Source organism: Chiloscyllium plagiosum, unplaced genomic scaffold, assembly GCF_037043375.1.
Source record: "Chiloscyllium plagiosum isolate Xiang-an unplaced genomic scaffold, Cpla_swu_hap1 HiC_scaffold_7, whole genome shotgun sequence".
Classification (NCBI taxonomy): domain Eukaryota; kingdom Metazoa; phylum Chordata; class Chondrichthyes; order Orectolobiformes; family Hemiscylliidae; genus Chiloscyllium; species Chiloscyllium plagiosum.
The window spans coordinates 3801507-3817232 of record NW_028270145.1 but is presented as its reverse complement, the minus strand read 5'-3'; the positions used below and the strand labels follow the sequence as shown (position 1 = coordinate 3817232).

The 15726-nt window shown below is 43.5% G+C and overlaps 1 long non-coding RNA gene across 1 annotated transcript in view; it reads left to right on the top strand.

The window, feature by feature from the left end:
- LOC148149544 (uncharacterized) overlaps nt 1-14373 on the top strand; it is a 94525-nt gene extending 80152 nt beyond the window's left edge. Inside the window, exons 2-3 of the long non-coding RNA XR_015757579.1 lie at nt 10093-10252; nt 14319-14373. This is a non-coding gene — a long non-coding RNA (uncharacterized LOC148149544). The remainder of the gene's footprint in view (nt 1-10092; nt 10253-14318) is intronic.
- The last annotated feature ends 1353 nt before the right edge of the window (nt 14374-15726 follow it).

Genomic DNA, 15726 nt, shown 5'->3' with positions numbered 1-15726 from the left:
TCCTTTCTTTAAATGTATTCAGTGAGTTCACCTCTCATATTTTCTGCAAAAAGCAAATTCCACAGGTTCGTCCCTCTCTTACTGAAGAATTTCTCCATATCATGGTCCTGAATGGCCTGCATGTATCCTGAGATTGTGACCCCTTGTTCTGCAGCCCCTGGCCAGAGCGAGCCTCATCACTGCATCCAGCCTGTCCAACTTTGTCAGAATTTTAAACATTTAAATGACATCCCCTCTCATTCTTCTTCCAAACCCCAGTGAATTCAGGTTCAGTCAACAAATCTCTCCTCAGACCAGCCCACCATAAGAGGAATCAGTCTGGTGAAACTTTGTGCACTCCCTTCTACAGGAGAAAGTGAGGACTGCAGATGCTGGAGATAAGAGTCAAGAGTGTGGTGCTGAAAAAGCACAGCAGGTCAGGCAGCATCCGGGGAGCAGGAGAGTCGACTTTTCAGGCGTAAGCCTTTCATCAGGAATGAGGCTTGTGGGCCGGAGGTGCTAAGAGATAAATGAGAGGGGAGGGGGTGGGGTTGGGGGGAAGGTAGCTGAGAATGCGATAAGTAGATGAAAGTGGGGGAGAAGGTGATAGGTCGGACAGGAGGGTGGAGTGAATAAATGGGAAAGGTGATGGACAGGTCAAGAGGGTGGTGCCGAGTTGGAAGCTTGTGACTGGGATAATGTGGAGGGAGGGAGGGAGGGGAAATGAGGACACTGGTGAAATTCACATTGATCCTGTGGTTGCAGGGTCCCAAGGTTTTGCCTCGCACTCCCTTCTATATCAAGTATATCTTGCTTTGAGTAAGAAAACCAAAATTGCACACAACATTGCAGCTGCAGTCTTACCAATGCCCTGTGCAGCTGCAGTCAGACTTCCTTGCTCCAGCACTCTTTATTAAACCTTCTATTATTTGACTTCCTGAGTACTCGTTGCATATTTGTTTTCAGGTGTACAAGGACACACGTCAATCTTTCCAACTTATCACCAGTTAAGTAGTATTCTACCATGCTGTTTTTCTTATTGAAGGCGACATTTTCACATTTTTCTGCATTATACTGCATCTGTCATATATATGCCCATTCAATTTAATTGCTATGAAGACTGTGTATATCCTCCTCACTACACACACTCCCACCTAATTTTGTGTTATAAAACTTGGAAATATTACATTGATTTGGATGAGCAAATCAATTGTGTATTGTGAATAAATAGCATCCAAGCACTGATCCTATGATTATCCCACTTGTTACCGCCTTCCACTCCTAAAACAACCCATTTATTCCTACTGTTTCCTGTGTCCTGACCAGTTCTCAATCCATGACACTATATTACTGTGAATTACATTTGCTTTGATTTTGCACCAGAATTGTTATTTTCATTCACTCAGAGGACATGTGTATTGCTGTCTGGCCAGCATTTATTGCCTGTCCCTAGTTGCCCTTGAGAAGGTAGTGGTGAGCTGCATTCTCAAACTGCTGTAGTTCACACACAGTGTAGATTGACCCAAGATGCCCTTGGGGTGGGAATTTCAGGATTTAAGCCAGCCACATTGAAGGAACAGCACTATATTTCCAAGTCAGGATTGTGAGTGGTTTGTAGGGGAACTTGGTAATGGTGGCATTCCTGTGTATCCTTGTCCTTTTTAGATGGAAGTGATTGTGGTTTTGAGAGGTATTGTCTAAGGGGCTTTGATGAATTTCTGCAATACATCAGGTAGATAGTATACACCTGCTACTGAGCATTGCTGGTGGATGTGGTGCTAATCAAACGGGCTACTTTATCCGATGATATCCATCTTCTTGAGTGTTGTTGGAGCTGTACTCACCCAGCCAAGTAAGGGAGTATTCCATCACACTTTGGACTTGTGCAGCCTCCCCCCGTCCTCAACACAACACTCCCTCCACCTATCTTTGACAATCTGGACAAAGGAACTGAGGGCATTGATGCTACATTTTCAGATGACAATGTATAACATGGTCCCAACATCGACCTCTGCAGAACTCTACTAAGTCACCGGCTGCCATAATGGAAAAGATCCCTTTATCCCCGCTCTCTTATCTTCTGCCAGTAAACCAACCCCCTATATGCCCTAGTACCTTGTTCCTAACACCATAGACCTTTATCTTATTTAGCAGCATCCTGTATAGCACCTTGTTAAAGGCCTTATGGAAATCCAAATAAACCACATCCAACAGCTCTCCTTTCTCCTAACTTGCTCATTATCTCCTCAAAGAATTTTAAAAGCTTTGTCAGGCATGACCTCCCGTTTACAAAGCCATGCTGACACAGCCCTATATTACCATGCACTTCCAAGTACTCTGTGTTCTCATCCTTGATATGGACTCTTAAAATTTTACCAGATTGAGGTCAAACTAACTAGCCTTAAATTTACTGTCTTCTGTCTCCCTCCCTTCTTAAACACGGGTGTTTCATTCACCATTTTCCAGTCCCCTGGTACCCTCTCTGATTCCAGTAATTCCTGAAAGATCACCACCAATACCTCTATAATATCCTAAATTATCTCGTTCAGACTCTGGGCTGTAGTTCCTCTGGTCCTCTGATTTAGCCATCTTCAGACTTTTTCAGCTTCCCCAGTACCACCATGCTCACCTTGACCGCCGCCACTCCCCTCCCCCAACACCTGAATCTCTTGACATTCCGGTGTGCTGCTGGTGTCTTCTACTGTGAAACGTCTTGCACAGTACCTGTTCAATTCCCCCTGCCACCTTTTTGATCCCCATCAATACTACTTCAGCCTCATTTTCCTGTAGTCTAATATCTACTCTTACCTTTTTAAGATATCTAAAAAAACTCCTGCAATAATCTTTTATCTTACTAGTTAGCTTACACTCATATTTCACGTTCTCCCACTTATTGCTTTTTCTTAATTGTCCTCCACTGGGGTTTTAAAGGCTTCCCAATCCTCTGGTTTCCCACTAATCTTCACCGCATTGTAAGCTTTTTCTTTTGCTTTTACGCTGTCCCTAACTTCCCTCAGCAACCGCGGTTGCCTCATTCTTCCTTGGGGTTCCACATCTGCACACAGTATTCCATATCTGGCCTCACCCAATCTCTGCAAGTTCACAAGACCTTATTCCTCTTTTCCAATCCCTTTGCAATAAGGGTCAACATCTCATTGACTAAAACCAGTTTGAAATATTGACTGACCAAATCTGGTTTTTAACAGATTTAACAAGTTTCTGCTTGTTGTCACAAGGATACTGTGTCTTGATTATTTTCAGAGGGGTTGTAAATGGGTTGGGCTCTGATTAGACTGGAGGAGAAAGTGAGGTCTGCAGATGCTGGAGATCAGAGCTGAAAATGTGTTGCTGGAAAAGCGCAGCAGGTCAGGAAGCATCCAGGGAACAGGAGAATCGACGTTTCGGATTCCTGAGGAAGGGCTTATGCCCGAAATGTCGATTCTCCTGTTCCCTGGATGCTGCCTGACCTGCTGCGCTTTTCCAGCAACACATTTTCAGCTCTGATTAGACTGGTTTGGTACAGAGATGAAAAGGATTTTGAGAGGCTGTGACCTCAGGCCAAAGTGGTCATGTTTTAGAAGTGACCTGTATAATGGAAAGGGAGTGGTCATCTCCCTAGCTCAGCAGTTCAGTCCAGAACTAGTCGGAAGTTCAACAGTAAGCTGTGTGGAAACGGAGTCTCTCTGGCTCTCTCTCTCGCTCTCTCTCCTTTTGCCCTTCTAACTTCAACCTGTAAGCATTTGTTTCCTTTATACTGTGTTTTAAAGGGAGTTTACTTATTGGGACTATAATGTATATTTGGAACAGCATAATTAAGTCTAGTTTAGATAGACTGAGTTCTGTTCTTTGTATTTCATTGCATAATTTTGTGAATAAATTTTTGTCCGTTTTAAAACCTGGTAGTCAACCTCGCTAACTTACTCCGGGTAATTTTCAATGTACACTTACCGAAGCAAATTGCAAAGTTATGGTCTGGTCTGCCTGCTTAAGAATGTTTTGAGTGGTCTGGTCTCGTCTATAACATTGATAACTGGCACTTGTAAAGGAAAACCAGGTATGATCCTGTTTGTCTTTAATTGTAACAAGTTGATTCTGACTGGAATTAGTTCACTTGTACTGGTGGAAGATTTGGCAGACAAATTGAAACCAATTGAAGTTAAGTGGAGCCATATGATATACAGTTATTTCAGTTATTCTTTGAACTAGAAAGTTTACCAGTGGAAGCCAATTGGATTGGCTGAAGCCAAAACAATTCTTGAACAAATCAGCTGAAAATAAAAAATTGTGGGGAAACTGTTGCATGATTTTGGCAGCCATTATAAAAGGATCCCATAACCTAATTGGCATCGATTTTGGAAGATTGGCCTGGATTTCTGTGAAGTCATGCAGAAACGATGCCATATTCCAGCATTTAGGAGTCCTTCCATACCTCTACTTCCAGGATCCCCAAGATCCTATTTTTGCTGGGGAGAGAAAGGAGGTAAGATGTGTCTCACACATGGGAAAACCTAAACTTAGCAAAGGCATTTTAACTCCAAGCTAGGTTCAACCAAACCACATTTTTGCTTGAATGAGATATACTTCCTACATTGTGTTGTATAGCTTTTTCAGAGTAGATATAGAGTCATACAGCATGAAAACAGACCCTTCAATCCAGTTCATCCATGCAGACAAAGTTTCCCAAACTAAATAGTCCCATTTGCCTGCATCCAGATGCCTTTTAAGTATCGTAATTGTATCTGTATCTACCACTTCCTCTGATAGTTCAATCCATATATGCAGCACCCTCAGATCCCTTTTTAAGTATTGGTTGTTGTTTTTTGTCCTTATTTAGAAGTGGATGGACATGTGCATTTTTCCAATCCAGAGGGACAACTTCTGTTTCTAGAGAACTCTGAAAGATTACAGTTAGTGTGTCTACAATGTGTTCCCCATCTTACTTTAACATACTTAGTTGGGCACAGTGACAGTGTCGGGAATTCGTCATTCTTTAATTTCATTAATTTCCTCATTATTAATTCTTTCGATCTAATCCACTATTAGTTTCCTTGGGACATCCAACAAGTTATTCTCTTTCTATTGTAAATATAGACAAAATTATGAGTTAACATGTCTGCCATTTCCTCAGTCATTACCAGTATCTCCACTTTCAGGCTTCAGTGAGTCAACATTACTCCTGACCACCGACTTGCCCTTTATTTGATTATAAACATTTCTTCTTATTGATTTTGATGTCCTTTGCAAGTTTCCTTTCATAATCCCTTCTTATAGCTGTGTAATATGTTGTTTTGTAGCCCTTTGCTGGTCTTTGTATCTTTCCCATTCACCAGGATCTGCATTGTTTATCTTTGCATTTTTGAAAGCCGTTTCTTTTAGTTTCATTCTGTCTCTTCTGTCTTTATTATCCACGTCTGTTTTTCTCTGAAGTGAACCTTTTCCGTCTCAGGGATGTAAACCAGTTTTGTATTGTGTTAAAATGTTTCTTTAAACATCCTCGACTGTTCTTTAGTTGTTTTAAACTGGGAAAATCTGTTCATGAGTACAGTGGAGAGTCTCATTAAAGTCAGTCTGAAGTAAATCTAAAACTCCAGTAGCTGGTTCATGCTTTTCTCTTTCAAAAGCTACATTAGACTCAGTCATGTTATGATCGCTATTTGATCAATGCTCGTGCACAATTAATTTACTTATTAAATTCAAGTCTTTATTTATTACTAAATCCAATAATCCTCGTTACATTCAGGACATATTGCTGTTGGAAACTGTCCCAGATACATTCTAGAGATTCAGTATGGAATGAGCATTCAGGGGAATTGGTGGGGGCAGGTACAATTACAATATTTAAAAGGCATCTGTATAGGTATGTGAATAGGAACAGTTTTGAGGGATATGAACAAATGTAGGCAAAGGGGACTAGGTTAGTTTTGGATATCTGGTCAGCATGGACAAGTAGAACTGAGGGGTCTGTTTTTACTATTACTCCCTTTTGGACATGGGCTTGCTTGCCTCTCTCAATCTATGTTAAAATTAAAATCCACAATTAATAGTATTCTACCTTTGTTTCACACTTGCCCAATTTCTGCATTTACACAATCTAGCACTACAGAGCTGCTACCAGGGTGTCAATACATAACATCTATGAAGATGTAGTATGGAGACCCACACTGTTCAAAGTGGAGGAAGAGAAGGCTCCACAAGTATCCCCATCCTCAATGGTGGAGGAGCCCAGCATATCGGTGCAAAAGATAATGCTGAAGTATTTGCAACAACTTTCAGCCTCCCCCAGTGGTCCCCAATATGACAGATACCAGTCTTCAGCCAATTTGATTCACTCCATATGTTATCAATAAACCATTAAAGGCAAAGACTACAGGCCCTGACAACGTTACAGCAATGTTACTGAAACTTGTTCTCCAGAATGTGTTGCTCCCCTAGCCAAACTGTTCTAGTACAGCTACAACATTGTCGGGTAAATGCCAATGTGGAAAATTGCCCAGGTATGTCCTGTATGCAAAAAGCAGGACAAATCCAACCCATCCAATTACCGCCCCATGAGTCTATTGTCGATTATCAGCAAAGTGATGGAAGGAGTCATCAACAGTGCTATCAAGCTCAGCACCTGCTCAGCAATAACCTCCTCAGTGATGCCCAGTTTGGGTTCCACCAGGGCCACTCTGCTCCTGATCTTGTTACAGTCTTGATTCAAACATGAACAAAAGAGCTGAACTCCAGAGGTGAGGTGAGAGTGACAGCTCTTGACATCAAGGCTGCATTTGACTAAGTGTGGCATCAAGAAGCCTGATCAAAACTGGAATCAGTGGATATTAGGAGCAAACCGCTAGTTAGAGTCATAACTGGCATATAAGATGGTTGTGGTTGGAGATCAGTCATCTCAGATCCAGGATGTCTTTGCAGGGGTTCCTGAGGGTGGTGTCCTATGAGAAAGTAAGGACTGCAAATGCTGGAGATCAATCAAAACGTGTGGCGCTGGAAAAGCACAGCTGGTCAGGCAGCATCTGAGTAGCAGGAGAGTTGATATTTCAGGCATAAGCCCTTCATCAGGAATGTTGGGGGGGGGGGGGGGGGAAGAGGGCCAAGGGAGCTGAGAGATAAATAGGAGGGGGGTGTGGTGGGGCAATTAAGGTAGCTAGGAAGGCAAAAGGTGGATGCAATTGGTGGGGGGAGTGTGATAAGTCAGGGTGGAGGGTGGAATGGAAGGGTGGGAAGGAAGGAAGATGGACAGATGGGAGAAGTTTAGATTAGATTAGATTAGATTAGATTCCTGACAGTGTGGAAACAGGCCCTTAAGCCCAACAAGTCCACACCGACCCTCCAAAGAGTAATCCATTTCCCTCTGACTAATGCACCTAACACTATGGGCAATTTAGCATGGCCAATTCACCTGACCTGCACATCTTTGGACGGTGGGAGGAAACCAGAGCACCCGGAGGAAATCCACACAGACACGGGGAGAACGTGCAAACTCCACCCAGACAGTCGCCGGAGGCTGGAATTGAACGTGGGACCCTGGTTCTGTGAGTTCAAGAGGACAGTGCCGAGTTGGAGGTTGAATCTGGGATGAGGTGTGGGAGGGAAGATGCAGAAACTGGTGAAATCAACATTGATACCGTGTGGTTGGAAGGTCACAAGGCAGAAGATGAGACATTCTTCCTCCAGGCATTGGGTGGCTAGGATTTGGTGAAGGAGGCTGCCCAGGATTTGCATGTCCTTGGCAGAGTGGGACAGGGAGTTGAAGCAGTTGGCCACAGGGCGGTGAGGTTGGTTGGCATGTGTATCCTGGAAATGTTCTCTGAAACATTCTTTGGTGTGTGTGTATTCCCAACCATCTACAGTTGCTTCATCAATGACTTTCCATCTATCCTAAGGTCAGAAGTGGGGATAATTGCAGATATTTGTGCAATGTTGAGTACCATTCGCAACTCCTCTCATACTGAAGCAGTCTGTGTTCAAATGCAACAACATCTGGAAAATATCCAGGCTTGAGCAGACAAATACCAAGCAGTGATCATCTCTAATCAGAGATAATCCAACCACCACCCCTTGACCTTAAATGGTGTTTGCATCACTGATTTCCCCCACTATCAACATCTTGGGGCTTACCATTAACCAGAAACTCAACTAGACTCACCACAACCATAACGACTACAAGAGCAGGTCAGAGACCAGGATTACTGCAGCTAGCAACTCACCTCCTGTCCACTGCCGATACTACTGAACAATGTACAGCTGCACCCTAAGATGAGCATCGCATCACACTCCCAACTTGTAGAAAGTGAGGACAGCAGATGCTGGAAAATGCAAGTTGAAAAGTATGGAGCTGGGAAAAGCACAAGTCAGGCAGCATCCGAGAAGCAGGCGAGTCAATGTTTTGGGCATAAGCCGTACATCAGGAACGTGGAGGGGGAAAGGGAGTGGGGCTGGCGGGAGGAAGGTAGATGGGAAGGCTGCAGGTGGGGGTTAATTGTGATCTGTCAGTGACAGGGCTATTACAATGGGGGCTGGAAATTCACAAACTCTAAGTTCATCTTTCTTCCTTCCAACATATCCACTCCACACCTCATCCTGCTGTAATAACAGTAGTTAGGCTCTCAACCCCTAATTGGGAGATTGAGAATGTGGGTTGGAATTAGAGCTATTAGGGGCCATGGGGTGGGGTGTCATGTGCTGGCATAAGTTGGCATAGAAGCCATAATAGCCATTGGGATGAACAGGGAATCACAGGCTTGCATATGGGGAGAATTGAGAATTATGTCTTAATAGGAAATGTCTCAGGGGTCATGAGGTTGCAAAGGATGACATGTAAAGTATGAGGCCCATGGGGGATGGGTAAAGGGGCCTATGGGGTTGCATGAGAGGAGGATAATTAGTACGAAGTTTCATGAGGAGTGGGTGCAGATATGAGTTGGCAGAGAATTGGGAGGTGAGGGGTTGAGAGCCCAACTACTGTTATTACAGCAGGAATGAGGTCCCAGAGTACTGAGGTGTGTATTTTAAAAGGTCTACTTGTACGCTTGGCAGCTACAATCTGTCAACACAACTGGACTGTCTTCACTTCACCCCCACTTCCCCAGATCTCAAAAAAAAACACCAGCAATTTGATTGTTTGAGAAATTTTCTGACTTTGCGTAATCATCTTGTGTGTGAAAATCAGGCCATTAAGTTTATTAAGGGCTGTAAAAACTTACCTTCACAAAATGTTAAGTTTATTTGCAGTGCTTATGTTGAATTGCTGCATTATCTTTCTTTTTGTTAATGTAAATGATCTTACACATTCCAAGCTGGCGCAGTCCAGGTTCACAGCAATGGCAGGTTTGTGTGGCTCAGGCATAAACATCTAGCTCCAACATTGGTTAAGGATCCTCGTCACAGCCTTTGCCCTTCCTTTATCTCTCAGATGTAGTTGTTTAAATCTGACTCTTTCTGATCACCCGAAGCTGAATATCCTCTTTTTGCTAAGTCTCTCTTGTTGCTCGACTCCACTTCCTTTCATCCTGCTTCCTGTAAGGATTCCATTCCACTGTCCCACTTTCTCCATCTCTGTCACATCTGTTTGGGTGATGCCACCTTCCACAGGTGTATTTCCAAATGATCACTTGGCTCTTCAACTGAAGATTCACCCCACCCTCAGGGCCCTCAGCCATTCCCAACACATTTCCCACACTTCTGCCCTCACCCATTCTCCTCCCTCCCAGAACAATGTTTGGGTTCCACTTGTCATCACTTTTCACCCCAGAGGCTTTATACGAAAAGCTCATCTTTTGTCATTTCTGCCACTTCCTGCAAACACCCTCTCTTCGTCCCTTATTAGCATTCCACAGGAACAGGATCTTCTGACACCTTAGTCATACCCCATACCTCTACACAGACAGACAGAGACACTCTTGAGGCTGTGTACCTTGCGCTCCAGTTCAAAATTGTTGAAGTATCCAAAATAGGTGAGATAGAGCTCTTATTTAAATGTTACATTGTCCACCTCTTTCTGCAACTGAAGTGGCTGTGCCTGATCAGAAGCAGATAATAAATTAAACTGAAGTTGCACAATGGCTTCTCAATGCTGCTACACAAATGATCACAATTATTTTTCATCATTTACAGTAGGACTGTCAGACCAGGCGAGGTGATGCAGCCTCGACACAGCACTTACAGTGTGGTGGAAATGCTCATATCCTCAACACTGCCCATGCAGAATTGGCCATCACCTCTACTGAACCATGAGGAAGCCAATGAGCCTTGGGTCACTGCAGTTGATGGCAAGGTAACTAACGTTATAATTAATTTCAAAATTTGAAAATCATTGTTGGTTTGAGTAAAACAAAAGTGGATGCTGGGTACAGTGATGAACTCACTTCCATCAGTATTGCCTTTTCATTCAGTGAGATTGAACAATTTCAAATGGCTTTTGAGTCTGTACCATCTTCCAATTTTACATGTTGGATACTATTTCCTCAATTTTACTTTTCAGGTAAAACTGCTAGATGTCATTGAGGTATTAGAGAGAACGTGAATAAGACGACAGTGGAATGCAGGCTCATAGTCCCTTGAAAGTGGAGTCGCAGGTAAGTAGGATAGTGAAGGTGGCGTTTAGTATGCTTTCTTTTATTGATTAGAGATTTAAGTATAGAAGTTGGGAGGTCATGTTGCGGGTGTACAGGACATTGGTTAGGCCACTGTTGGAATATTGTGTGCAATTCTGGTCTCCTTCCCATCAGAAGGATGTTGTGAAACTTGAAATGGTTCAGAAAAGATTTACAAGGTTGTTGTCAGGGTTGGAAGATTTGAGCTATAGGGAGGGGCTGAATAGGCTGGTGCTGTTTTCCTGGAGACTGAGGGGGTGACCTTATAGAGGTTTATAAAATCATGAGGGGTATGAATAGGATAAATAAACAAGGTCTTTTCCATGGGTTGAGCGAGTCCTGAACTAGAGGGCATAGGTTTCGGGTGAGAGGGGAAAGATAGAAAAGAGACCTAAGGGGCAACTTTTTCTCAGAGGCTAGTGCTTGTGTGGAATGAGCTGCTAGAGGAGACTGGGGAGGCTGGTGCAATTACAGCATTTAGAGTCATAGAGATGTACAGCATTGAAACAGATCCTTCGGTCCAACCCATCCATGCCGATCAGATATCCCAACCCAATCTAGTCCCACCTGCCAGCACCCGGTCCATATCCCTCCAAACCCTTCCTATTCATATACCCATCCAAATACCTCTTAAATGTTGCAATTGTACCAGCCTCCACCACTTCCTCTGGCAGCTCATTCCATGCACATACCACCCTCTGTGTGAAAAAGTTGCCCCTTAGGTCTCTTTAGATCTTTCCCCCCTCACCCTAAACCTATGCCCTCTAGTTCTGGACTACCCGACTCCAGGGAAAAGACTTTGCCTATTTATCCTATCCATGCCCCTCATAATTTTGTAAACCTCTTATAAGGTCACCCCTCAGCCTCCGACGCTCCAGGGAAAACAGCCCCAGCCTGTTCAGCCTCTTCCTATAGCTCAAATCCTCCAACCCTTGCAACATCCTTGTAAATCTTTTCTGAACCCTTTCAAGTTTCACAACATCTTTCCAATAGGAAGGAGACCAGAATTGCATGCAATATTCCAACAGTGGCCTAACCAATGTCCTGTACAGCCGCAACATGACTTCCCAACTCCTGTACTCAATACTCTGACCAATAAAGGAAAGCATAACAAACGCTTTCTTCACTATCCTATCTACCTGCAACTCTACTTTCAAGGAGCTATGAACCTGCACTCCAAGGTTTCTTTGTTCAGCAACACTCCCTAGGACCTTACCATTAAGTGTATAAGTCCTGCTAAGATTTGCTTTCCCAGAATGCAGCACCTCACATTTATCTGAATTAAACTCCATCTGCCACTTCTCAGCCCATTGGCCCATCTGGTCCAGATCCTGTTGTAATCTGAGGTAAACTTCTTCGCTGTCCATTACACCTCCAATTTTGGTGTCATCTGCAAACTTACTAACTGTACCTCTTATGCTCGCATCCAAATCATTTATGTAAATGACAAAAATTAGACGCCCAGCACTGATCCTTGTGGCACTCCCCTGGTCACAGGCCTCCAGTCTGAAAAACAACCCTCCACTACCACCCTCTGTCTTCTACCTTTGAGCCAGTTCTGTATCCAAATGGCTAGTGCTCCCTGTGTTCCGTGAGATTTAACCTTGATAATCAGTCTCCCATGGGGAACCTTGTCGAACTCCTTACTGAAGTCCATGTATATCACAGCTACTGCTCTGCCCCCATCAATCCTCTTTGTTTCTTCTTCAAAAAACTCAATCATGTTTGTGAGACATGATTTCCCATGCACAAAGCCATGTTGACTATCCCTAATCAGTCCTTGCCTTTCCAAATACATGTACATCCTGTCCCTCAGGATTCCCTCCAACAACTTGCCCCCCACCAAGGTCAGGTTCACCAGTCTATAGTTCCCTGACTTGTCTTTACCGCTCTTCTTATGCAGTGGCAGCATGTTTGCCAACCTCTAGTCTTCCGGCAACTCACTTGTGACTATCGATGATACAAATATCTCAGCAAGAGGCCCAGCAATCACTTCTCTAGCTTCCTACAGAGTTCTCGGGTACACCTGATCAGGTCCTGGGGATTTATCCACCTTTACCCGTTTCAAGACATCCAGCACTTCCTCGTCTAATCTGGACATTTTGCAAGATGTCACCATCTATTTCCCTACAGTCTATATCTTCCATATCCTTTTCCATAGTAAATACTGATGCAAAATATTCACTTAGTATCTCCCCCATTTTCTGTGGCTCCACACAAAGGCCACCTTGCTGATCTTTTGAGGGGCCCTATTCTCTCCCTTTTGTCCTTAATATATTTGTAAAAACACTTTGGATTCTCCTTAACTATGTTTGCGAAAGCTATCTCATGTCCCCTTTTTGCCCTCCTGATTTCCCTCTTAAGTATACTTCTAATTTCTTTATACTCTTCTAAGGATTCACTCGATCTATCCTGTCTCTACCTGACATATGCTTCCTTCTTTTTCTTAACTAAACCCTCAATTTCTTTAGTCATCCAGCATTCCCTATACCTACCAGTCTTTCCTTTCACCCCAACAGGAATATACTTTCTATGGATTCTTGTTATCTCATTTCTGAAGGCTTCCCATTTTCCAGCTGTCCCTTTACCTGCGAACACCTGCCTCCAATCAGCTTTCGAAAGTTCTTGCCTAATACCGTCAAAATTGGCCTTTCTCCAATTTAGAATTTCAACTTTTAGATCTGGTCTATCCTTTTCCATCACTATTTTAAAACTAATAGAATTATGGTCGCTGGCCCCAAAGTGCTCCCCCACTGACACCTCAGTCACCTGCCCTGCCTTATTTCCCAAGAGTAAGTCAAGTTTTGCACCTTCTCTAGTTGGTACATCCACATACTGAATCAGAAAATTGTCTTGTACACACTTTAGAAATTCCTCTCCATCTAAACCTTGAACACTATGGCAGTCCCAGTCTATGTTTGGAAAGTTAAAATCCCCGACCATAATCACCCACTTGTTCTTACAAGTTTGTTTGTCAATTTCCCTCTGACTATTCGGGGGTCTATAATACAATCCCAAAAAGGTGATCATCCCTTTCTATTTCTCAGTTCCACCCAAATAACTTCCCTGGATGTATTTCCAGGAATAACCTTCCTCAGCACAGCTGTAATGCTATCCCTTATCAAAAACACCACTCCCCCTCCTCTCTTGCCTCCCTTTCTATCCTTCCTGTAGCATTTGTATCCTGGAACATTAAACTGCCAGTCCTGCCCATCCCTGAGCCATGTTTCTGTAATTGCTGTGATATCCCAATCCCATCTTCCTAACCATGCCCTGAGTTCATCTGCCTTCCCTGTTAGGCCCCTTGCATTGAAATAAATGCAGTTTAATTTATTAGTCCTACCTTGTCCCTGTGTGCCCTGACTGTTTGACTCACTTCTGTTTTCAACTGTACCGGCCTCAGATTGATCTCTTTCCTCACTATCTCCCTGGGTCCCCCCCCCCACCTTACTAGTTTAAATCCTCCCAAGCAGTTTGAGCAAATTTCCCTGCCAGTATATTAGTCCCCTTCCAATTTAGGTGCAATCCGTCCTTCTTGGACAGGTCTCTTCTACCCCAAAAGAAATTCCAATGATCCAAAAATGTGAATCCTTCTCCCATACACCAGCTCCTCAGCCATACATTCATCTGCTCTATCCTCCTATTCCTGCCCTCACTAGCTCGTAGCACTGGGAGTAATCCAGATATTACTACCCTTGAGGACCTCCTTTTTAAATTTCTACCTAACTCTCTGTAATCTCCCTTCAGAATCTCAACAGATTGTTGGCTCCAATATGGACAATGACCTCTTGCTGGCCTCTCTCCCCCGTGAGAACATTCTGCGCCCTCTCTGAGACATCCTTGATCCTGGCACCAGGGGAGTAACACACCATTCTGCTTTTTCTCTGCTGGCCACAGAAACGTCTGTCTGTACCTCAGACTAGAGAATCCCCTGACACAATTGATCTCTTGGAAGCCGACGTACCCCTCGTTGCATTAGAGCCAGTCTCAATACCAGAAACTTGGCTGTTTGTGCTACGTTCCCCTGAGAATCCATCACCCCCTACATTTTCCAAAACAACATGTCTGTTTGAAATGGGTATATTCACAAAAGACTCCTGCCCTAGGTGCCTACCTCTCTTACCCTTCCTGGAGTTAACCCATCTATGTGACTGTATCTAAGACTTTTCCCCCCTTCCTATACCTGCCATCCATCATATACTGTTGCTGTTGCAAATTCCTCATCGCTTCTAACTGTCTCTCCAACCGACCCATTCTATCTGATAAGATTTGCATCCAACAGCATTTATGGCAGATATAATCCGCAGTAACCCTTAAACTCTCTTTAAATTCCCACATCTGACCAGAAGTATATCTCACTGCAAAGGCCATTTTTGCTCCTTCACAATCTACAGATCCAGAAAATAACACTGTCTTATTCCACTACAAAACACTGAACCAGGTTAAATTAATAGCTATGGCTTGTATTTAAAGTTTAATCAAGGGACTTATCTCCAAAAACATATAATCAAGAAATAACCCACTGTACTCACTACTGCAGCCGCTCTCTTGGACAGACTTAAAACAACAATTAACTTATCTGATTCTGTGCTGTGAACTTCGCCAAACAGGTTCCTCCAAAATTAGTTGTGAAATTCACTGTTTGTTAATTTGCCCAGACGCACTCTGATGTCCAGTGATACATGAATTCAAAAACAGCAAAGGCAGTAACTGTGCAGGTTCTCTCTCTCTCTCTCTCCTGCACTGTCCTCACCATGTGCTTCCTTTGTCTGTTCTTCTCCCTTTTAAAACTGCTGTCGTTTTGACTTTTTTTCCCAATGTTCTAAAACAATGCAACAGCATATAAAACAGTAATTGCTGCTCCTGGAATTCGAGGAAATCACCTCCAGCACCTAAAATACCTCAAAAAAAGGAGCAGTGTTACAGCCAGAAATTTTTCCCGTCCTCCATCTTGGATTACCCAGAGAAAGGCATCTGGATGGGTATTTGAATAGGAAGGATTTAGAGGGATATGGGCCACATGTTGGCAAATGGGACTAGATTAGGTTAGGATATGTGGCCAGACTGGACAAGTTGGACACTCAGCTTAAGGTGAATTCATGTACCAAGTCTTTTCATTCTTAGCATTTGTAGGGGTGACTGTGAGGAAGGTCAG